The sequence below is a fragment of the Monodelphis domestica genome, chromosome 1 (assembly GCF_027887165.1).
Source record: "Monodelphis domestica isolate mMonDom1 chromosome 1, mMonDom1.pri, whole genome shotgun sequence".
Classification (NCBI taxonomy): Eukaryota; Metazoa; Chordata; class Mammalia; order Didelphimorphia; family Didelphidae; genus Monodelphis; species Monodelphis domestica.
The window spans coordinates 321,476,610-321,501,584 of NC_077227.1; the positions used below are offsets into that span (position 1 = coordinate 321,476,610).

Below are 24,975 nucleotides of genomic sequence, written 5' to 3' on the forward strand. Positions count from 1 at the left end.
AAATCAATTTGGTTACAACTTGAAAAGTTGAATGTAGCTCCTTATTCATATTACTTGGATACAAACAATTATTTGAATGTTCATTTTTAGGAAGTGTTCATAGGCCTGCATTTTATCCTAGTGACTGAGCTCCATCAGTGTCTAATACAATCTTTATTTGTATCCATTTTATTTTTAAAAATTCATCAATATTTAAGATTTCTCTGGATGTAACACTGCCATCACAGGTAACCAATCTTCCCTAATATAGTATTCATAGGTAACTGATGAGAATTTTAAATTACATTTGTGGCTTCCTCTGTTTTCAATATCAAATAGGAAAATTTTAGTTTCTGAATCAACTGATCACAAAGATCTTCAAACAACACAAGGTCACTTTGCCTGATTCACCAAGCAATATTTTACCATGTGAATAGTTTCAGGAAGCACCAATCTCTTTCTTAAACAAAATTACTGACACTCATCAATTCAAAATACAAAATCATTCTGATGGCAGAGATGTAGTTTTTGAAGAAGTTTTTTATTAAAAGAATCTATTTTTCAATGGAAATTTTGTTTTGCCTGCCATTGTTCTAATTGTCCACTCCTAGATGCCATTTCAACCTTTCTGCAACTGAAGCATTTGTATAAAGCAAACACGTCTTGCCTTATATTTATTTTGCAAACTTTGTTCATGTTATCTCTTCCAAAATGTTAAATTCATTTGGGCTAGGGTTTTCATTTTTGTCTTTTTATCTCTACCAGAATGCCTAATATATAACATAATTAATGATAGTTTATTAGTTCATTCTCCAATATTAATAATGCTTGTGAATTCCAATTATATAATGGATCTGAATTTTCTACTTTGTGTTTCTGTAATTCTACTTAAAATGGCTCCAGGAAATAAAACATAGTAAGTACATAAAGAACTGACCTCTAAATCAGGAAACCTGGGGTCAAGTCCTCTGGAGAAAATACTAGTTCTTTTTTTTTATTTTATTTTTTTAAAAACCCTTACCTTCCATCTTAGAATTAATACTGTGTATTGAAGTTCCAAGGCAGAAGAGTGGTAAGGGCTAGGCAATGTGGTTAAATGATTTGCCAAAGGTCACACAGACAGGAAGTGTCTGAGACCAGATGTGAACCTAGGACCCTCCAGCCTCTGGACCTTGCTCTCAATCCACTGAACCACTCAGCTGCCTCCTATAAATACTAGTTCTGCAACAATCACTTGATGCCCTCCAAGAAACTATCTGAAACACTAAACAAACAAGTAGGTACCAATCTTTAATAAGTGTCCCTAGACCAAATGAAATCACAGATCTAGTTCCTCTTATTCTAAAAAAAGTCTCTATTTTTGTTTATACTAGGTTTCAATTGTTCCAGTAAATTTTAATATCAAACATTTTACATATTTACTCATCATGAGGATATTATTTTACTTTAATAATAAAGTTTGACAAATATAAATTTAATTGCTAAAATTTCAGACTTTTCTATAATCATTAATTTTAATTTTCAAAAGCTTCAGTGCTTTTGGAAACCAGTTAATTGCTCTAAACTCATCAGAAGGAATGATGTTCAGAAATATAACAGGTTAACATAGTATTTTTTTTTAACCTTTTACACAGGTTGCTTAACTTAGATTTATTAATGCAATTTAACTAGTCTGTATCATGAACCTATGTTGACTCAGTACTAGAGCATGCCTACATCAAGATTCAATATATGATGATTAAAGTTTGACCCTGATCTGATTCTCCATGACCCCTTTTGGGTTTTTCTTGGCAAAGATATTGTAGTGGTTTGAAATTTCCTTCTCTACCTCATTTTACAGATGAGGGAACTAAGAGTTAAGTGACTTGTCCAGGGTCACCCAGCTAGGAGCATACTCTACTCACTGTGCCACCTAAATAAATTGCAAATTAAAACATTAACTCTGAGGTACCACTTCAAACCTATCAGATTGGCTAATATTAATAAAAAAGGAAAATAACAAATGCAGGAGTGGATGTGGAAAAATATAAAATAAGGACACTAATGCACTGTTGGTGGGTGGAGTTGTGAACTGATCAAACCCTTCTAGAGAACAATCTGGAACTATGCTTTAAGGGTTATAAAACTATGATTAAGAGAGAAGGGGAAGGAGTTATTTTTTTTTAATTCTTACCTTAATCAAGTCATTCCCTAATTGATAAATGGGCAAAGGATATGAATAGGCAGTCTGCAGATGAATAAATAAAAGCCATCAATAATCATATGAAAAAGTGTTCTAAGTTCCTCTTCATTAGAGAAATGTAAATTAAAGCAATGCTGAGGTACCATCTTACACCTAGCAGATTGACCAATGTAATAGTAAAGGAAAATAATAAATGTTGGAGGGACACTGATGTTGGAGTTGTGAATTGATTCAACCATTCTGAATGGCAATTTGGAATTATACCCAAAGGGCTATAAAAGAATGTATATCTTTTGATCCAACAATACCCACTACTGGGTCTGTAGCCCAAAAAGATAAAAACAAATGGGAAAGGACCTATTCGTACAAAAATATTTATGGCTGCTCTTTTTGTGGTGGCAAAGAATTGGAAATTAAAGGGATGTCCCACAATAGGGAATGGCTAAACAAAATGTGGTATTTGATAGTGATAGAATACTATTGTGCTATAGGGAATGATGAACAGGATGAAAAGAACTGGAAAGACCTATATGAATTGATGCAGAATGAAATGAGTAGAACCAGAAGAACATTATACACAGAAATATTGTGAAATTATGAAATGTGATAGATTTTGCTTCTAACAGCAATACAATGACCTAGGACAATTTTGAAGGACTTACAAAAAAGAATACTATCCATCTTCAGAGAAAGAACTGTTGGAGTCAGAATGAAGATGAAAGTATATGACTTATCACTTGACTATTTGGGTATATTATTTGGGATTTTGGCTTTATAAGATTATCCAACTATAAAAATAAGTACCATGGAAATGTGTTTTGATTGATAATACATGTATAACCCAGACTGAATTGTTTGTCAATTCCCTCCCCCACCCCCGGGGGGGGGGGGGAAGGGGGACGGAAACAATATGAATCACATAACTTTGGAAAACGTATGTGGAAATGGGCTATTAAAATAAAATTTAAAAATAAATAAGAAAAAAACTTTAATTCTTATCTTAAGAATGGCAAAGGCTAGGCAATTGGAGTTAGGTGACTTGCCCACTTAACCATATTTGAACCCACGTCTTCCCAACTTCTCAACTCCAGGCCTCGTGCTCTATCTACTCTGTTGCCTCACTGTTCCAGGAAAATAATTTACAAGTACAAAAATATTCTAGCAGTTCTTTTTGTGGTGGTAAAGAATTGAAAATTGAAGGATGCTCATCATCTGTGGAATGGCTGAATAAATTGAAGTATTATTATGATAGAATACTACTGTGCTATAAGAATTGCTGAGCAAGATTTCAGAAAAACCTGTGAAGATTTTCACAAACTGATGCAAAGTAAAATAAGCAGAACCAGGACAGCATTGTATACAGAAACAGTAATATTACATGATCAACTGTAAATGACTTAGTTGTTCTCAACAATATAATAATCCAAGACAATTCCAAAGGATTTATGATAAAAGATGCTATTCATCTCCAGTGGAAAAAGGGATGGAGTTTAAATGCAGATTGAAGCATAGCTTTTTCCTTTCTTTTCTTTTGGGGGGGGGGGTCTCCATTTTCTTTTACAACATGGCTAATATGGAAATGTTTTGCATTATTACATATTTATCATCCATATTGAATTGCTTGTCCCCTCAAGGAGGGTAAAGGAAAGAGGGAGAGAATTTGGAACTCAAAATTTTAAAAATGGATGTTAAAAAATGTTTTTACATGTAATTGAGGGAAAAAATTTAAATGTTTAAATTTTTTTGAAAAAAGAATGGTAACACTGAAGCATAAAGGAATATCAATCATATTAGTTTGGCCACAATAAGAAACAAAGTTAGTAAAATCAGGAGAAGAGGAACTTGAGATTAAATTTATACTTTATACTAAAGGAAACCCAAAGGTTAAGAATATTACTGAGGAAAAATTATATGGCAAAATTTCATCTAACTTTCTACCACTCACATGGCCACCACTCACCTGGAGAATTATAAATGTCTCATAACTGATGTTCTTTCTCCTCCAATCTACCTGTCATATGGTAGCTATCAGGAATATTATGGATTTGGAGTTTTAATTAAGAGATTGGTGAGGAAAGAAGGAGAGATGATGCCAGACCACTGTCTGAGACCCTGCTTAGAACTATGAGCAAGGGTTCCTGCTGGAATTCTGAGGTACTGAAAAGGGTTGGATTGGTCAACTGTCACTGTCTCGGGTTCTTGCCTTAGGTCCTGGAGGCTGACTTTTTCCTGGCTCTTCATGTGTTTTCTGTGAAAATTTGGGAATACTGGATTGGCAGTTAGGAAAGTGAGAATGTGACAGATTGTCAGTGGCTAGAGTGAGGAGACTGATAGAAAGAAGACTTTTTTCTCTGATCCTTTCAAGACAGCAGAGTGAATACAGGCTCTTGGCCTATTCAGGCCAGGAAGCTATCCCTGCCTAAACTAGACTCAACCTTGACTAGGCTGGAAGTGCAATAGTGACTAGAAGAACATTTTGGCGATAGTATTTTTAAGAATTATATATTTTTATAAAGATATTAGACATAGATAGAAATTGGGTTTAGTTATAGAGATAAGAAAACTGAACAGGTCTGAGAATTCCCAGATGGAAGTGGTTTTCATGAGAGGCTTTGAGTTGGATGTGGTTTGAGTTGGTACCCCTTTTTAGACTCGGGGACCCCTATCCTTGATTCCTGTTACAATTATCCTTATATTCCTTCAAACCTTTCAGATATTAGAGGTTTACTTTGTACACCTGTCTCCTAGACTTTTTACTGCCAGCAAATTTTTACTAGGCCAGAAACCTATCAACTGCTCACCTCAGCTTATTAGGCCTCAACTTCAAAGGAAGGCCAGCTGGCCCTTTCCTTATCAACAACAACTTAGAGAGATAAATAGTTTCAAAATATTCTCAACAGTCTGTGTTACAAAATATCCATAACAGTCTGATAAGCTGAAAAGGAAGAACCTCCAAGCCTGATGCAATGTAGGTTCCATTTTTTTTTTAAACCCTTACCTTCCATCATGGAGTCAATACTGTGTATTGGTTCCAAGGCAGAAGAGTGGTAAGGGCTAGGCAATGGGGGGTCAAGTGACTTGCCCAGGGTCATGCAGCTGGGAAGTGTCTGAGGCCAGATTTGAACCTAGGACCTCCCATCTCCAGGCCTGACTCTCAATCCACTGAGCTACCCAGCTGCCCTCTAGGCTCCATTTTTAACTGTCAGGCATTGTGACAAAGTCAAACAGCTAAGCCTCAAATTTAAAAAGGGGAAAACTATTTTACTGTGCAATACCAGTGGAGTGGTCATGGGGGAGGGGAGGGATCTGTTTGGTAACAAAGGCACAGTCAAGTCAGATAGCTACTTTTCCAGCTTATAAAGCCCAGAAGTTTGCAGGTGAACCTCTCACAACAAAATGTGGCCCAACTGAATTTCTTCCTGGACTGTTCATATACACTATTCCACTGTACATTAAAGGGATGGTGATACTTCAATTTATGATGTCAATTTTGTTCATCACTTTATTTGATCTCATTGCATACCTGCCATCAGTGGTATGCTTAATCGTAAACCTGTATATGGTGAAGAGGATGGGTCTCTTCTTCTTTAACCACTGGAAAATACTGATTATAAGATAAATAGCAGTCAATGAATTGAAACTAAGGATTACTTATCTAGAAAGCAAATTAAATAGGACCGAAACAGAGAAGGAAGAGCTGGGTAAGAAACAAGGGGAGGGGGCAGCTAGGTGGCTCAGTGGGTTGAGAACCAGGCCTAGAGACAAGAGGTCCTAGGTTCAAAACTGGCCTCAGAAACTGCCTAACTGTGACTCTGGGCAAGTCTCTTGACCCCCATTGCCTAGCCCATACCATTCTTCTGCCTTGGAAACAATAAAACTTGTGAGAGAAACCAAGGCACTGGAAAGTAATCCATCGAATTTATCCCCACTGAGGGAAGTACCAATTTTTACCCATGAGCACCAGTAGTTAATTTGAGGCTTCACAAGGGATTTGCTAAGAGATATAGATGCTTTTAAGAAAGGGTCTCCAAGTTTTGAATAAGAGACTATTGCTATTGTAAAAAAACTTAAGAAAACTATAAAACAGTATGACCCAAATTACGTTGATTTTTACATTCTTTTAGATGAACTTTTAACAAAATGAGAGAAACAAAAGATTATTACAGAGACAAACCAGAACCCAAATATACCTAACTGGCCAAAACAAAATCCTCACTGGGAAACATTCATTTTCTAGATACTGGTAATTAGTAAGAGCACATGAAGCAATAATTCAAACTATGAATGGCTGTTCCAAGAGACCAGGAACATGGTCCAAATTTGAAAGGATTAGGCAGGAAGTGGGAGAAACACCATCCACTTTCCTGGATAGTTATTGACTTGGCAGAGAGATGGATTGGTTTGGATATTTGTAGACAAGGATGTCAGCCATATTAGAAGACAAATTTGTGAAGAATGCTGCCCCTGTGGTACGTGATTATTTTAGGTCAAATATCCACATTGGGATGAAATGCAGCTTGATGAACTGAGACATATAGCTATTTATACTTTTCAGAATGATAAGGATAAGCAGGAAGATAAAAAGAATGAGATAATACAGGACCTAAAAAGAGAAGTTAAAGAATTAAAACAGAAATTGAACAAAACTGACATGCAAGATAAAACAGTGGCAGTGGTTAGAGAATTTAGACCACCCAGATCAGTCTATAACTCACCAAGAGGGTTCAACAACCAAGCCCCTCATTGTTACTTGTGTGGGAGTCCAGGTCACATGATGGATTGTCATTCATGGAGACACGTTTCAACAAAACTTTAGAAATTATGGTGGAAATTTTAGGGGAAACTGAGGCAGCTGTTGTAATAGATACAGGGATAACAGCTATAGAAACGTTGAGCTTAGTAACAATTACAATAGTGCATATCAATATGGAAGACCAAATTACCCAAACCAATACAGTGGTAGGTATTTTGTGAACTTTAAATTACTCCACCCGACTTAGATCTTACTTTATGGTGAATAAAGTGTAATCTCCTGATTGAACAATGAAGGTACTTAGTTCTTTATAGTGAAGCTAGAACTTTAAGCTAAGTGTTTTTAAATCTTACTACAAAAAGGTGTTAAGTAACTATAAAGGGTAAATTAATCACAAAAAGGTTAAGTAACTAACAAAAGGTGAACTTAACAAAGAAGTGTTAAGTAACTCAAAAGATATAATCTAATCAAAGAAGATGAGAACTAAAGAATGGGCAGTCCTGGAGAAAAGCCTCTGATATGCTTAGTAGACGAAAATTTCGAGAAGGGGACACAAGAGTAAAAGATCTATATATTTCGCGTCACTTCCTCTCTCCGGTACCTTTGGCGGCGGAGAGGTGGCTGGTGGCGGCGTGCTGGGCCTTTCAGCATCTTGGTGTGGCTACAGCTACTGTCCAGTTCAGTGGTGAGTTTCCAGCTGAGTTTTTCCTCCTTTACTTTCCAAACTTTATCCTCTTAGAAGCCTCTAATCTCCTTCAGAGACCTAGAGGCGGAGACCTTGAACTTCCCCTGGCACAGGTCAGGCGTAAGAAATCCTATACCCTCTTCCCTCTTTCTCCTTAAAATCCTTCCCTCTATATTAATTAAAATTACCATAAATTTCCAGACTGACTTGGGTATTTTATTTGAGATTTTTTTTCCTCTGGTGACCAATTAATTTAGATTTTAAGTCACAACCCTAAAATTATCTCCACAATTTCCAAGGGTCAGCACAAGCCCCATATTTGGAAACTATGCAGAATTATATCAAATCAGGAGCTAGAACTAAATATTCACAAGTAGTCAATGGTAACCCCCAGAGGAGAGAGTTACAAAAGGGATCATAAGTTGAAGGTTTCCTAGGAGAGAGACTATGAATGATTTTAAAACCTGAATACCATGTAGTAGGAAATAATACAAGAGATTAGACACAATGTTTTAATCCAGTAAGCAATGTAATGATCAGATCCATTGATAGCCTTCAGAGATAAACCCCAAAATACAACTGAATTAAATAGACTGAATTTAGAATCTTCAAATTCAAAGTACTCCTTGAACACAGTCTTTCTTCTCAGAGCAAATTACCAGGATTCCTACAGACCTAAGACATAGCAAAGAAGCCCATGCCAATAGCTGCAACCCCAGAGCTTGTGACAAGAAACTCGGCACTTACCCAGTAAACCCTGGCTGCCCAGAAAATCCCAATTCAGAGGTCAGCAAGATGGAATACAGGGCATTGAGAATTTCTCCACAGTCTGTGGAGAAATTATACTTATGATTTTTAAACTGCTATCACTAATATCTCATTATACTTCAGTAACAAGACATACACCCACTTAAATTGGTTTTAAAAAAAGTTAACAGTAAAAGAAATCTAAAGAGGCTGCTGGAACAAAGTCAAACAATTTTACCTTTATCCACATATGACCACATGACATACATAAGACACTAAGCACACATAGCTGCAATCAACATAGAACACTGAGAAGCAGGTTGGAGCAAGAAGACAGAAGAATGAAGATGTTGCTTTGCATCTAAATGACAGATGGACTTGTGTAACAGCGGTTTGTATACATTACAGATTTGGATATTCAGTTTAAAATGATCAGTAACATATAAGACATACTTATAACATGATTTGTGACACTACATAACTCAGTAATTAAAATGCATGATAATATAAATAAATGGGAGGTAATCAACTCATAGCAGAAGTACTGCAACAGGTATGAAAAATCTAGGGATAACACACAGTTCCATGTTCTTTACCATCATAAAGCTCTGAACAGGTTGAGAGAATGAATAGGCAAGTAAAATCTATGATAGGGAAATTGTATACAGAGACTCACTTGAAGTGGCCAGAAATACTATCGGAAATACCTATAGCTTTATTTTACTTAAAAACTAGACCAAGAGAGGACTTACACATTTCTGAACATGGCACTCCTCTATTCAAGAACATTCAGTAGTTTGCTATTGCCTTCAGCATAAAAACAAAACCTTAGTCTGGTCCTTAAGGGCCTGCACAATGTACCAATCAAGCCTTCTCTAACGTTACTCCCCTTTACACACTCGATGTTCTAGTCAAACTGGACTACTAGCTTTACTCCAACTCAATTAAGCCACATTCTGCAGTCGTGCATTTTTTCACTGACTGTCTCTCATGCCCATCCCACATGGAATGTGGTCTACTCACTTCTACCTTTCAAAATCTTTAGCTTTCTTCAATCCAAAGCTCAAGTGGTACTTGCATCCTTTTAGCCTTCCCTGACTTGGCCAATTGTTAGTGTTCTCTCTTCCCTCTTTTCCTCCCGGAAATATTTCTATAGCACTTACCTGGTGCTACTGACTTAACGTGGCCTCATTTGGTCCTTGTCATCTTATACTTTATATTTATTTGATGTACATGTTACTATATTCCTTCCCAGTGAATTTAAAGTTCCTTTGGGCAGGAACTGTTTCCTTTTTGTCTCTGAAAGTAACCCCATAACCATACAATCTTACATGTTGAAAAACCACTTCAGAGTATATATATCAAATCTAGCATATCTAAAGCATTTCTAATAAGTGGTTACCCCTGACTCCCTTTGAAGACTTTCTTTGTTTGAAATGACACAGTTGTTGAAACTGCTGAAGCAGGACCTGTCCATTTCTGGACAATTAGTTTAGGTTATTTCAAGCTAAATATGGTTCTTCTTCACTAGCTTCCATTGGTTAGTCTTAAAGCAAGTGGAATAAATCTAATCTCTCTTCCACATATCAATTCTTCAAATATTTGAAGGGATCATGACCCATTTGCTATTATTAGTCTTTTCATCACATGCCCAGTTTCTTTGATCAGAATAGAATGGAAAGGGATCCTCCAAATGTTGTTAATTATAAAGTCCAGCCTACATTAGCACAAGAATCCCTTCCATAACATCTTCAAAATGTTTTGCCTCTGTTAAAAACCACTATCAATCAAGGGTGAACTTGACCTCTTTAAGGCAGATCATTATAATTTGTATATCCAAAATAGCTAGGAGATTTTTACTTATATTAACCCAAAATTAGCTTCTTTGCTATTGTTCTTATTTCTGCCCTCTGGGATCAAGCAAAACAAACCTAATCTCACCCAATGAGACAATCTTTTAGGTAATTTAAAACATGTACCACCTTCCCTCCAAGTTTCTTCTCCAAGTTAAAGGACTCTAGCTCCTTCAACTAATATAGCATGACTTGGAAGTACTAGATTATCCTGATTGTTGTGGGTTTACTACCCCCTCCTCCCCATTACTGAGATTCCTAAAATATGTAATTCAGAAGTAAACACAAAATTCTAGATATGGCCTGATTAGGGGAGAGCATAGTATGTAATTTTCTTATTCCTAAATGGTATATGCTTTCCCTTAATGCGGTCTAAGATCACACTGAATTTTTTTGGCTGCCAATTTATAGTATTGTTTCATACTGGTCTTGGAGTCCACTAAAAACCTGTGATCTTTGTCATAAACTTTTACAAAACCAAACTTTTGTTATGCCAAAGAATACACAGGAAGGAGCAGACCTAGAAAATGTACTAGATCAAGTCCTGACAGAGAAATCTAAGACAAAGTTACAAGTCATTTTTCCAGCCCATGTAGACATTAGAAGATAGAAATATGTATGTTTGATGAGAAATGGTTATATGGAACCCTCTAATGCCCAGGTAGAAGCTGCACCAAAGGACAAGAAGAGATTCCAGATCCTTATTAGGGCACCTTGATGGAGATAGGGACGAAGTGAAATTTGTTACCCACTATGCTGTTCTGGGTCCCATATAGAGGGTGAACCTTGAACTGTAATTAAGGTTATTGTTCTTGAGTTAGGAGAGCCTGGGCAAAATACGGGAAAAGAAACAGATTCAGAAGCAAGCGGTAACAGTGTGGCTCTGAAGTTTGCAAAGGGATAACCAAAACAGGGTAACAATCCCAAATCCATGGAACACCTACGGTTTTGTTACTCTGAACCAGAAGGGGTACCCAGTGGGCTGATAGTGGTTGAGCCCAACAAATATCTATTTAGACTCAAACCCACATCAGAAACTCGCAGAGCTCAGACCAGAGAAGCAGCAAACAGACTTTAGCATGTAGAAGATTAAACTTTGAAAGGGCTAAAAACTGGCAGGTCCCCAACCTGAGCTGTTCCAGAGATGAAACAGTATAATCATCAATATCCTAAGAAAGCAGCAACAGGACCAGTACAGACCTTTCCACTGAAAGCACTAACATCAAATCTGATGAATGGAAGAACAAAAAAATTAATTGTACCATAAAAGACCATTATGATGACAGGAGTTCTTAAGATACAAACCCAGAAGAAAATGACTCAAACATCTATAAGCATGCCTCAAAGAAAAACAGCATGAGTACAAATTCAACTAGAATTCCTGAAAGAAATGATTAGAATATAAAGTTTTTGTCAATGCATTAGAGGAAAAAATTGTGAAAGAATTGGAATGGCAATTAACAGTTTGGGTCAAGAGGTATAAAACCTTACCCAAGCAATAAACTCCCTGAAAATTAGGAGGAACCAAATAGAAGCTAAAGACTCCATGAAACAAGAAATGTCAAAACAAAATTGAAAGACTGGGGGAAAAAAAGTAGAAAATATGAGGGAGAAAGATAGTAAGTATTTAGTAAGTTACGTGCCAAGCACTATGCTAAGTGCTTTCCAAATATTATCTCATTTAATCCTTAAAATAACCCTATGAGATAGTATTATTAGAATCCCCATTGTACAGTTGAAGAAACTAAACTGACAGAGGTTAAACAACCCACACAAGGTCACAGAGCTACTAAGTATCTGAGGCTGGGTCTGAACTAGGGTCTGCTGTGCCACCTAGCTGTTAAGATATCTCATAGTAAAAATAACAAATCCAGAAAAGACACTGAGAAGGAAAAAATTTAAGAATTATAGACTACCTAAGTATCATGACCAAAACATAGCATATTTCAAGAAAACTGCCCAGACATAAAAGTAGAGAAGAAGTCATTAGTTACTTTAAGAAAGAAAGCCCTGAATGAAATTTCTAAGAACATTAACAGCCCAAATTCAAAGTTTCCAGGTCAAAGAAAAAATACTGCAATCAGAGCTTAGCAGCCTTTCTAAGGAGAGAAGAGCTTGGAATATGACACTGTAGCAGGCTTAGAGCCAATAATAACTTATCCAGTAAAACTGAATATAGTAAGAAGTAAAAAATGGAACTTTAATGAAATAGTGGTCTTCCAAGTCTTCCTGATGAAAAGGTCAGAGCTGTGCAGAAACACAGGACTTAGGAGAAACATAAAAATGTAAACATGAATGAAAAAAAAGGACTAAGCATAGGTGAAATGTTCACATTATAATATGGGGAGATGATACATGTGTACTTACTTAATCCTATTATTAGGGATCATAGAGAAACCAATAAGACAGAAGGCATGGGAATGATTCTGTTAATATCTAGATGATCTTAAGAGAAGAAAATCGACAAATTGCAGGGGTATGGGGGAAGGAAGGGAAAGGGAATTTAGGGAAGTTATTCAACATAATTGAGATGTGCAAGTGGATAGCTATGTAAAAAGGGGAGTCGCTGACACTTGAATCTTGCTCTCATCTTAATCAAAGAAGGGAAGAATACACACATAGCTATGAAAAATACATTTTGCTCAATAGAAAAATGGCAAAAGAGGGAATTAGTAGAAGGGCTTAATCTTAAGCAAAAGAGACTTTAAGAATGTGCAAAAATATTTTCAGCTCCTTTTGAGGTTGCAAAGAATCCAAAAGGGTGCCAATATAGTAAAGAATGGCTGACTGAATTATAGAATATAAATACAATGGACTGCTACTGTAATGTCTGAGAATCTGGGAAAGACTTAATTGAAATGCAGAGTGAAGTGAACAGAACCAGAAAAACAATTTCTACAACAGCCATACATATGATAAAGACAAACAACTTTGAAAGAATTAGGAACTCTGATCACTGTAATACTCAACCACAATTGTAGAGAACTAATGATGAAATATGCTAACCACCTCCAGATAGGTGAAAAACTCAAAGAGTACAGAATGAGACTTTTTGTTTGGCTGAGCTTTTTTAACATGGCTGATGTACAGTCAAGAAAAACAAATGACTATACGTGTTTTAAGAGCAGTTTTGTTTTTCTTTCATTCTCAATCTGGGAAGAGAGATGGTGGATTTTTTATTATTTTTTTAAAATATAGATATGTAATTTAAAAAATAGAAACAAAAAGGCATACACAAATGGGATTAGTGAGATTCTGTACATCTGTAAAAATGTAAAAAAAGAAAAGAACTCAAAAGCAGTATAGTTGTCCCTCACTATATCATGGTTTACATATCACAGTCTCACTGTATTGTGGGTTTAAAAAAAAATCTAATTCTGTATTGCAGAGTTTTTGCTATATTGCAAGATTTTGTAGATGACTACTGTATTACCACTTGCACAAGTTTGCCAAGGTGAGATTGTACACATCACACTATTGGCTGATGGAATGAAAAGCAACCAATGACAGTGCTGTGTTCTGTATCCTGGGTGCTAATAAGGCTCAGAGACTGCAGCATTGGTCTATTTGCTCTCCCACACTGTGCTCATATGTTCAGCATCTCTCCTTGTCCACTTCACATCAATATCAGATCGCTGTGCATAGTGTTGCTTAGTGGTGTTGTGGTTTTGTGAAGTTTTCATAAGAGTTTGAATTTATTTCAAGCCCTATGCGGCCCAAATTTGGCACCTTCTAAGGTTTCTGGCAGTGAATGCCAATACTTTGCAAATTTTTACCTGTTGCAGGGGTCTCTGGAACATGACTCCTGCGATAGGTAAGGAATCACTGTACATTACATATATTTTATCTATTTTAGCTTAAATACAACCCACCCATGGCCGAAAGCTGTATCTTTCTCATATGCTGTCATAGTCCATAAAGTCAAATTCTGTCCTTTGACATATCTTTTTTAGTCAGTTATTCAATTCCCAAATGCTCCCCTACTTAGAGTTGAAAATAGTAAAATTAACATAAGTGTTCCTTTATTCTTCAGTTTCCCATCCAGGATTTCACTAATCCCTAGAGATTCTTTCCAGGATTCATGTAGTTATATCACTCCTTCCCACTTGAATTACCAAAGGACATAGTAATTATTAGAACTGTCAAGTCTTAGAAGTAATATACTGATTATACATTCTGGGGACAAGTATAGTTTTGAACTGGACATGTCAAACATTTTTTAAATCACTTACAAACTACCTCCATCTTTTCTTTCAAATATATGCAGCTCTTTCAACTTTAACAAGCAGTTTTTCCACTCTGAGCAAAAAGGAACAGCTGAAGAGAAAATTCTAGGAGGCCTAAATTAATGAGGGTTGTTGAGAGTAGCAGTAGCTCAAGATCCAGATGCTCATGCTCAAATAATTACATGCCACAATGCACCTGTTCATCCTCTGAAGGTAAACAAAGTAGTGACAATGTTTTTCAATATCACAAATACAAAATGCAGTGGGTTTAAATTGCAGCATGAGGATTTTAATTCAAGGAAGATTTTCCCAGTGAGAGTTCTTAAATATGGTTAGTTATTTCTTCGAATGAAAAATTTTTTACTAAAGTAAAATAATGTAAATGTATTTACAAACTAAATAAATTAACTATTGTAGAGTGAAAATTATATTTTTATAATAAATTTAAAATTTTAATAATCTATTCCTCCATCTGTTGGAAATGGTTTGGTTTTGGAGCTTGTTCCAATCTGGAGTTTAATGATACTTCACTTGCCATATGAGACAGCTAGATGACAAAATGGATAGAGTGTCAGGCCTGGAGCCAGGAAGACTCATTTTCCTGGATTCAAAACTAGCCTCAGACCTTTCATTGCTGTGTGACCCTGGGCAAGTCATTTAATCCCGTTTGCCTCAGTTTTACTCCAGTGTTTATGCCAAGAAAACCCCTGAAACAGGGTTATAAAAAGTAATACATTTCAGATGTGACTGAAATGATTAGGCAACAATAAAATAACATGCAAATATACATTTTAAACATGAGAAGAGAAAAAGGTCAAATTGTCCTATAAATAGTTATTCCCAAACTTACTATGGTTGGTCTAATTCTTCTATGACTATAGAGAAGTCACAAGTTCCCCCAATTTAACTTAAATTGGGAATAAAAATCTTTGCCCTGTTTACTCTCTAGGGTATGAGAAAAACACTTTTGGTACAGAAAAAAATATAAATTACTGTTTTGATGTGAAAGGTATAAGATGATGTTTAAAAAAGAGTATATTGTCCATTGTCACATCACAAATCAATGATAAAATCCAGACTAAAACCTAGACTTTTCCAAATGTGAGAAGCATTGCCATCTAAGAACAGCAAGAATTGTGTCTTTTTTTACAAAGCTTTGAATGGGTTGAACTCCAAATTATGCTCAATAATTGCCTACGAGCAAAATGACAGGCTAAGAACAAATCAGGGAAAATTCCCTAGAAATATTTTAATTTCTGAGTCTCAATTTTTTTTCTAATGTACTTTCTTAAAGTAAAAAACAAGTTATTTAGCACATTATAGAGCTAAATACAATACTTTGATGACTGGAAGAGAGTGAGACTGAATATTTGGTATAACTCTGACTCACTTAAATCACCCCATTATGTCCTTGATCCTCTTTAAAAATAAAGGACATGGGAAAGCTAAGTAGCTCAGTGGATTGAGAGCCAGGCCCAGACACAGGAGGTCCTGGGTTCAAGTTTAACCTCAGACACTTCATAGCTGTGTGACCCTAGGTAAGTCACTGAACCCCCATTGCCTAACCCTTACTGCTCTTCTGCCTTAGAATTGATTCTAAGACCAAAGGTAAGGGCTTTTAAAAAAAGACAACTTAATTTGCTTTAACCTTGAATCAAATGTAAATGACACTTTTATAAGGAGATATAATTATATGAAATACAGCTATTAAAAATCAACAATATCCTTCCTTCTATAATCCAGATTTGAGCACATTACCCTCTTGTGAGCTTACTTTTTGACCCATGTCAGCAACAACAAGGCAGTACTAGATGAAAGGGGTAGGCAGAGATTATTAAGTGTCAGTATTTTTAAAGGCCAAGTGATCGAACTAGGGAGAGTTAATTCTGCTTGCACCTTTACTAAACACAGGCAACATCTTTAAGGTACTTTTACTTATTAAGCAGACTGTTCTTAGGACATTTTAAATTTCAGGCTGACTTCTTATTCCATTTGGATACAAAAAAAATTAAATGCTCACTAAGTACCAAGTACTGGATAAACAAATATAAAAGCAAAGATAATTCTTGCCCTCATCATGATTAGGGAATTGAAAGTAATACTGTCAAATTAAACTTTTACTTAGAAAGTATAACTACTTAGAAAGATAAATGCCTAAAAAAGTTACCTCAGCAAAAAATAAAGCTATGTCTGAACTATTTTATGATTACCTAGTTTGGGGATTTTTATATCACTGTTTTAGTCCATTATTAGAAAATATATTTAATTCCTATAGTATCTGCCCTCTTATAGCTGTGCCATTCTTTGATTATACATGCCCACCTACCCCCTGGTTGCAGCATTGCCCTTATGTTTTTCTCCATTGGGAGTTGATGATTGCTTTGTTTTCCCTTCTATGCTTTTTTTGCCACTTCCCATCTTTAATCAATCAAGATGATTGTATTTGTCTGGCTAGCAAGGACATTTACAAAAGAAAGCAAATGTCAGGAAAAGAATATAGCACTGCAGGCTTGTGAAGCTTCCTTCCACATCTATATTCAAAATATTTAGTACAATAGCAATAGGGGAAATGGTTTTACATAAAAGATTTTAGGTATCTATAAACACTCATGTAACCACAAGTACTCTAAATGTGAGAATTCTGTCCTTTCTTTAAAAATTTTTTTTCTGTATTGACATTGTTTTTATGTTGCCTATATTTTATTCTTTAATCCCTTTTTCCTCTCTCATAGAGCCAACCCAACAAAGACTATTTTTAAAAGAAAAACAAAAAACAAAAAAAAGGAAGACAAACTTAACAATCTAGGTAATCAATACATAGGGGGAAAAAAACCCAACCCAAAATGATATTAAAAGCAATCTTCCACACCAATGGGCACCTCCACAAAGAGGGTAGTATATATCTTCTTTAGGGCATTTGTTCTTTAAGATTTTGCAAAACTGGTTTTTATTTTACTATTTTGTAGTTATTGTTCTGTTTACATCTTTGTAGTCACTGTGTATACTGTTTTTTTGGTTCTGTTTACTAAGTTTTGCATTAATTCTTTCTATGCTTCTCCATATTCATGATATTCATAGTTTCTTACAGAACTGGTAAGCACTACATTCATGTACCACATTTTGTTTAGCCATTCCCCACTTTAATGGGCATCTACTTTATTTCCAGTTTCTGCCCCTACAAGGGCTGTGAGATTTCTAATCTTGAATCTCCAACCACCTCTCACAGGCATCTCAAAATAATGTCCAATAGACACCTTAAACTCAACATATTTGACACTGAACTCATTATCTAGTGTGTTCCCTCTGTTAATTATTCCCCATTCATTTATATAGCTTGTTTGTTTGCATGTTGACTCCCCCATTAGAATGTGAGATTTTGCCCTTTTGCCTTTCTTTGTATGCCCAGCTCTTAAAGCACACTGTTAGCACAAAAGAAGCACTTAATAAATGCTTATGATTTCTACATATATGTGAGTGCATATGGAGTCTTCCTTTTTGTCAATGATCTTTTATGAGCATATGCTAACAGTGAAATCTCTGGGTCAAAAGGTATGGACATTTGAATCATATTATTTGCCCAATTACAAATTGTTTTACTCTGCCCTTACTAAATGATTAAAATAAGTTGAATTTAGATGGTAAGACAACTTCCAGGTTCTTTTCGGAAAGGCCAATAAAGAAAATGGCAAAGTCAACTTTATGGTGAACTCAATTCATGGGAATACTTGGTCATCTTGTATTGTTGTTCTTAGAATGAAGACAAGTTGTAAGACTACAATGAAGGTATTTATTTATTTAAGGGCCAAAATCTGTTGCAAAGACTTAGGGAGTGGAGTGGGGGGCAGGGGTGAAGAAGCAAAAGTAAGTATTTCTTTGAGAAACTTCTAAATATCCTCCAAATTACTGAGTAACTTAAAAGCAAAAGCAAGTCTGGAGAATAAGTGTAAAATGTGAATTGGAAAATATGGTTAGTCAGAAATGGAAGAGCTCAAAGATTTCTAAACTACATTGAAGGTTCATAACCTCTTCAAGATACATATCAGCTGAGGATGATGGGAGTTTATGAGAAATATCACCTCAAAGCACAATGGAAAATGCCAGGTCTGGCGTTGGGAGGACCTATGTTTAAATCTGGTCTCAAACACTTCCTGGCTCTATGACCCTAGGTAAATCACTTAACTCCAATTGCCTAACTCTTGCTCCTTTTCTGTCTTAGAATTGATACTAAAACAGAAAATAAGGGTTAAAAAAAATCATAAAAGTATCACCTCATAAAATGACAATTAGTGAAAGAAAATAACAAAACAGAAAATTTGATAAGAAACTAAATTAAGTCAAACTATCCCCAAAATATTTAAGGATGAAACTGGAAACATAATAGGGAAAAAAATGCAGAGGGTAAAATCAACCAAGACTTTTATAATAAATTATTTCCTCGATCAAAAACAGTGGTGTTACTATTTTTGAACTCTAAAATTGTAATCTTTGGTATGCTCCATGAGGGCACAGAAATGGCATGAAAAGATAACAAAAACGGGAAGAGCAGCTACCAAATATACAATGCTACATTGTATATATACATTGCATACTACATATAACTCAGTGATGTGAAGCTGAATAAACTTAATAAGTATATATAGATACATCTCGACAAATATATAGGAAATATAATTCATATTCATTTTTATGTTCTCTTATATATGTATAATATAAAATAAATATCGTTTTATATCATATTCACTTACAAATAAACCTTTTTCTTCTCCTAACCAGTGAGTTTTCCATTGTAAAATTAAGAGGTAAAGCAAAATGAAAAATTCAACATTTTCACAAAATCGGCCAACATTATCAATTGTGTTTATCAGCATGTGTTACAGTCCACATCAAAGGCCCTTTATTTCTTCAAGAAAGAAAGGTATATTGTCTCATCTCTTCTCAAGGCTAACATTAATCATAATTATACAGTGTCTAGTTTCATCTTTTTTTTCTTTTATTGCTGTAGTCATTGAGTCTATTGTTTTCCTGTTTCTGCTTACCTTTTTCTGCTGCAGTTCATAAGTTTTCTCATATTTACTGAATTTTCCATATTCTTCATTTATTATGGTGCATTTAATTTAATACATATATATAAGCTATAACTATAACATACCTAATATATACTTATATATAGCACATACTTATATATAATGTGCTTGTTTTATAATGTTATATGTCTAAGTTAACAGAATAATGTAACGTAAGTTGTTCATCTTTTGTTTTCAAAGAGGACCAAGGACATCACAAGGTAATATTTTGACTTGTGTGTGAACTGGATATAAATGAGGTAGAGCTGCACAGAGTCCTTAGCCTCACTCTCTCTTCCATCATTGGAAAGTGGCAAGAGTAAAGTCAGGATGAGACTGGTGATAGCTCAGGAGGCAGTAGATGCAGTGGATGACCTTGGCTTCCTTGATGTCTAACCAAGTTCTAAGCATTCTGCAGAATCTGCTTCAACTGCTTTCGTGGCCAAGGAAACAAACTGTTCTCATCTATCCCTTCCACTGGAGGATGTATTCACATGCCTGAGGAAGACATTCCTCTAATTCACCAATGGGTTTGAGGACTGTCAATCACCCTCAAACTGGTTTAGCCTGCCTGCTGAGTTTATTTACCAGAGTGCAGTTGCTATACATGCTACAACTCATGCTACAACTTCTTGGAGCCACAAGTTGAGAATTGGGTAACAGTTGAGTACCAAAGGAGGAAAGTATCCCTGAAAAACATTCAGCAAGCCCTCATACCAGAAGTACCAGTCTTCCCTAAATACCCCAAGCACCATATGTACTTAAAATATACTTATTATATACAGAAATAAGATGGCACAGTTTTGTACTATTAGAAATGAGGAATATGAAGAATTCAGTAGACAAGGGAAAGTAAAGGAAATGCAGAAAATGAAAACGACAGAATGACTACAACAATATAAGCAGAAAAAAATAAAACGAAACTAGATATTGTGTAGTTGTAATGATTAAGGCTAGAATTAGAGAAGAGTGAGACAATACATTCCCTGTCTCCCTTCCTTGGAGAGGTACCCGAGAGATACAAATGTGGAAAGAAATATAGTTTAACAAATGAAGTTGATGTGTTAATTGATTTCAAGGAAATGTTTGTTTTAAAAATTCTGTTACAAGGGAAAGATAGCTGGGCAAAGGAGAGGTATATTTGTAAATAAATCTGATATAACCAAAGATATAAATTTTTATAAGCTTAATGATTATTTTAAAAAGATGGGAGAAAAATGTAATGTTTATATCAAGAATACTGAAGTAACTTTCTAGAAAACAAAAAAGGAATGCTAGCAAGATACTTTTGATTATGTAATCAATAAAAGTTCTGTACAAAATAAAAACACAGATTGCAGAAAATATTATTGTTATGATAGATAAAATGTTGACATCTAAAATATTAATGAAGCAGTTGAAATTTTACAAAAATAGTTCCTAGTCCTTAATGGATGATTCAAAGAACATGTATGGATAATTTTAAAAGAAATACAAACTGTTGGAAATTAGTTGAAAAACTGTTTAAACTCATTAATAATCAGAGAGGCAAGTTAAAATGACTATGAGGGGGGCAGCTGGGTAGATCAGTGGATTGAGATCCAGGCCTAGAGACAGGAGGTCCTAGGTTCAAATCTGGCCTCAGACACTTCCCAGCTGTGTGATCCTGGGCAAGTCACTTAACCCTCATTGCCTAGCCCTTACCACTCTTCTGCCTTGGAACCAATACACAGTATTGATTCCAAGAAGGAAGGGAAGGGTTTTTATTTTTTTTTAAATGCCTATGAGGTGCCACCTTATGCTCAAATTGACCAAAATAATTCAAAGCAATGAAATCCAGTGTTAGTAGGGGTATAAAGAAATTGATGAACTTCTTCCTCAATGATGGAATCACAAAATAGCAAAATCTTTTAAGAAAGCAATCTGATTGTATGTTTTTAAAATTTTATATCTTTTGACCCAGTAATTTCATTTGGGAATATTCCTGAAAGTACTGATTAAAAAAAAAAGATGACCACATCAATAAAATATTTTTAAACACAAAGGAAAGATTTTATCAGCATTACTTGTAAATGCAAAAAGTAGGAAATGGCCTAAATAACAATAGAGGAATGGTTAAATTAACTTCAGTACATTAATACAATAACAGGACATAATGCAGCTTGACAAGTAAGAATAATATTAAAAGATGGAAAAATGTTTTCATTGAGTAGAAAAAAATGCAAAGTAAAAAAAGAGAACCAGAAAAAATATAGCACCAAATGACAGAAAAAAACAAGGAAATGGACAAAAATTTCCTAATGTGGTATAAAAGGGAGTTATAATAGAGATTATTTGAGTGATAAATGATAACTAAAGATCAGATCTGCCAATCTCCTCCCTTCACCCTCCCTGGTTCTCTTCCCTCCTTGTCCCTCCTCCCTTCTTCCCTGCCCTTCCAATTGATTCTTCTGTTGATCTCTCTCAATCAACTCGGTGAGTTTCATGATGTCTCAAATAAAATATTCTTTCTCTTCTCTAAGATTAAGTAAGGGGTTTATTGGGGAAGAAGGGAAAGATAAGGAAATGGAAGGAAAGAGGGTTTGGGATTTCCCTAACACTAGAATAATTCCTAGGTTGGAGGATGGTGAAATATAGTTCAAATTGGGAAATTCATTAACAGGCCTGGAAATTCAGTCACTATAGCACAACAGAGAAATCAGAGAGTCTCTCTCTCTCTCCCTCCCTTTCTCCCTCTCTCCCTCTCTCTCTCTCTCTCTCTCTCTCTCTCTCTCTCTCTCTCTCTCTCTCTCTCTCTCTCTCTCTCTCTCTCTCTCTTCCTTCCTCTTCCTTCTTTCCTTCCTTTCTTCCGTCTGTCCCCAAGCCAAGAGACCCTTCTTCCTTTCTGTCCCCAAGGCAAAGAGACCCAGATTTCAGTTTGTCTCCTCCTTTATCAACAGTCTTTTCTGGTCATCATTCCAATTAGAATGTTCTCTTGAGTGACAGCTCAGTAGTCCCAGCTACTCCAGCTCTTTTGCAAATTTTTTCTTCCAAATCTTCCACAACATTACAAATCCCCCCTTTAGTCTTTGTAAAGGATGCAACCAGCAATCCTGTATTGGCGTTACTTACCTTTTAGATATATCTTGTCAATTTTCTAACTATCTAATTCTTAACCCAATACTATGTTAACATTCCTTTACCCTCTCAAAACGATAAATCCTAATCTATCTTAACTATTCTATCTAATTCTATGCTAAGTTTGGGTATAGAAAAATGGCTTAAGGTACATAGGGATTTTACACGAATATAGTTTAACATAATAATAAACCATGTAACAATTTTAAATAATTTCAACAGTATTTTGAATATGTAACTGTCTTATCTCCTAATGTCTATAAATTCAACTAAATTTCTATTCCTAACAACTGTTAACCTAAAATCATAATGTAATCTAACTTCTATACTTAAGTTCATGTCTGTTCCTATATTCCTGAAGACTTTTAACAAATTTTCTAAGCTATCCCTATTGTTGGTCATTAGAACATTAATAAATTATTCTAATATAGTTTATTAGTTCATTAGTATTTACTTATAAACATAGGTTATATCTATACAGATTTACGTATGTACAAATATAATATTGTTTTTATTTCTGTGCAAACTCATGCAGATAAGAAATTTCTTTATCTGTTTGAATTTTCCACAGAAATTTATATATCAGTATGAATTTTGTGTGCAATTATGCATATGTTATATATACACATATGGTTTAACTCCAGGAAAAGAAATGTGTCCTATTTGGGTATAGTACATTTAGGTATAGTATCTTAAGCATTATTCATTACTATTTTGCAAACAGAAAGACAACAAAAAGTTGTAATTAATGTTATATAAAGCACCTAGAACTGAGTATGTGACCATTAATCATACTATTTCTAAAAAAATTTTTTGTCAGTTACAAGCAATTAAAAAGAAAATCTTAAATAAAGTTTTAAAAGTTCTGCTACTTAATATATCTATTAGTAGACATGGCAAAGTACTCTACTCTTTGTACAAGAATACCTAACTTTTCAAAATAAACTTTAAACAACTGAGGAAGTTTTGCAAATGAAGAGGTGGATTCACAGTATTATATATCCAGGACTCTTGAGTGAACCTGAAGTCTTTCCCAGTTCTATAGTTCTAATTATCCAATTTCCCCATTTGCCTAGCAAAAAATTAATCAATCAGATGAAATTACTGGTAAAATACTTGCTATATTCTTATATTCAGTACATGGCAGTTTTCAAATGCAATACACTGATTTAACAGCTTTTTCAAAAGGGCTAGGTTAAAAACTACAATGTTGTTATATCATAGATTCTTCGAGACACATAAGGTCCTCCAGATTTCAACTAATTCAACCAATAAAAGATAAGAAACCATTCTAAATCTCCAACAAATAATCAGTCTGTCTCACTTCTTGTATGACCTTTTGCAAGTCTCTTTAACCTCTATGGACCTCAGTTTCCTCATATGTAAAATCAATGGTTAGTTCAAATGATCTCTAAGGTCCCATATAGCTCAAAATTTATGATCCTCTAGATATTTCCAGTGATGAGATTAATAAAGTAGCCCATATCATTTATTGCACAGCTCCATTCATCAATTTTTTAAATGGATTGAACAATACCCAAATATGCAAAAAGCCTATACAGTACAGTTACTCTATTATTCTAAATAAGTTTGTGATTTAATGGGGAGAGAAAGTGAATGGCACAAACTCAAATACTTATGATAAAAAAGTGAGCATGATTAAGTGTAAAGGAGGGGCCCAAGTAAAATGTTCTAAGAAACTTGGGATAAGAATTTGCTTTAAGCTAATGTGGAGATCTGGGAAGACTGAAGTGAAGAGTGAAACTTGAGTTGGGTCTTAAAGAAAGGGAAGGTACAGAGATGTGGGAATGGGGAAGGAGGGGAAGATTTATATTCCAAGTATGAGGCACTACATGACCACAGAACCTAGTACAATTTAGTTGATATAAAGAATTGGAACTTGAGAGCCAGGCCCAGAGATGGGCAATTCTGGGTTCAAATTTGGCCTCAGACACTTCCTAGCTATATGACCCTGAGAAAGTCACTTAATCCCCATTGCCTAGCCTTTTACTGCTCTTCTGTCTTGGAACCAATACACAGTAGGGTTAAAAAAAAATTGGAACTATACTATGTATGGCCTAGACCAGTGTAGGTGAAGTAATGGCCAGGATCCTGAGTCAGCAGTGAGGGAGGAGGCCTTTTTTGCATGCCCTGCCCCTCTACTGAGCCGCTCTCTGGGGTAAATGTAAAGAGCACACAGAGGCAGCTAAAAGTTACAGTCTGGGCATGCAAACTTGAAAACCTTCACCAATGCTGGCCCTAGACTGCTAGGATAAGGACTATGAAGCAGAAAATCAAAAGTTCTTCATAGCTGAAGAGGACTAAAATGATATCACTCTGTCAGAGTCAATGTCAAGGTCTGACTGTGGCTGATTAGACCAATACAAGTTC

At 35.2% G+C, this 24,975-nt stretch overlaps 1 protein-coding gene across 20 annotated transcripts in view; it reads right to left on the reverse strand.

The window, feature by feature from the left end:
• WDR20 (WD repeat domain 20) overlaps positions 1-24,975 on the reverse strand; it is a 130,118-nt gene that overhangs the window by 85,104 nt on the left and 20,039 nt on the right. The window contains exon 1 of one of the 20 annotated variants that reach the window (XM_056811241.1): positions 4,122-4,655. The exons of the other annotated variants lie outside the window; for them this stretch is intronic. The gene's annotated coding sequence lies outside the window, so the exon portion shown is untranslated. Of the gene's footprint in view, positions 1-4,121; positions 4,656-24,975 lie in introns of those variants that run through there. 20 annotated transcript variants of the gene reach the window in all.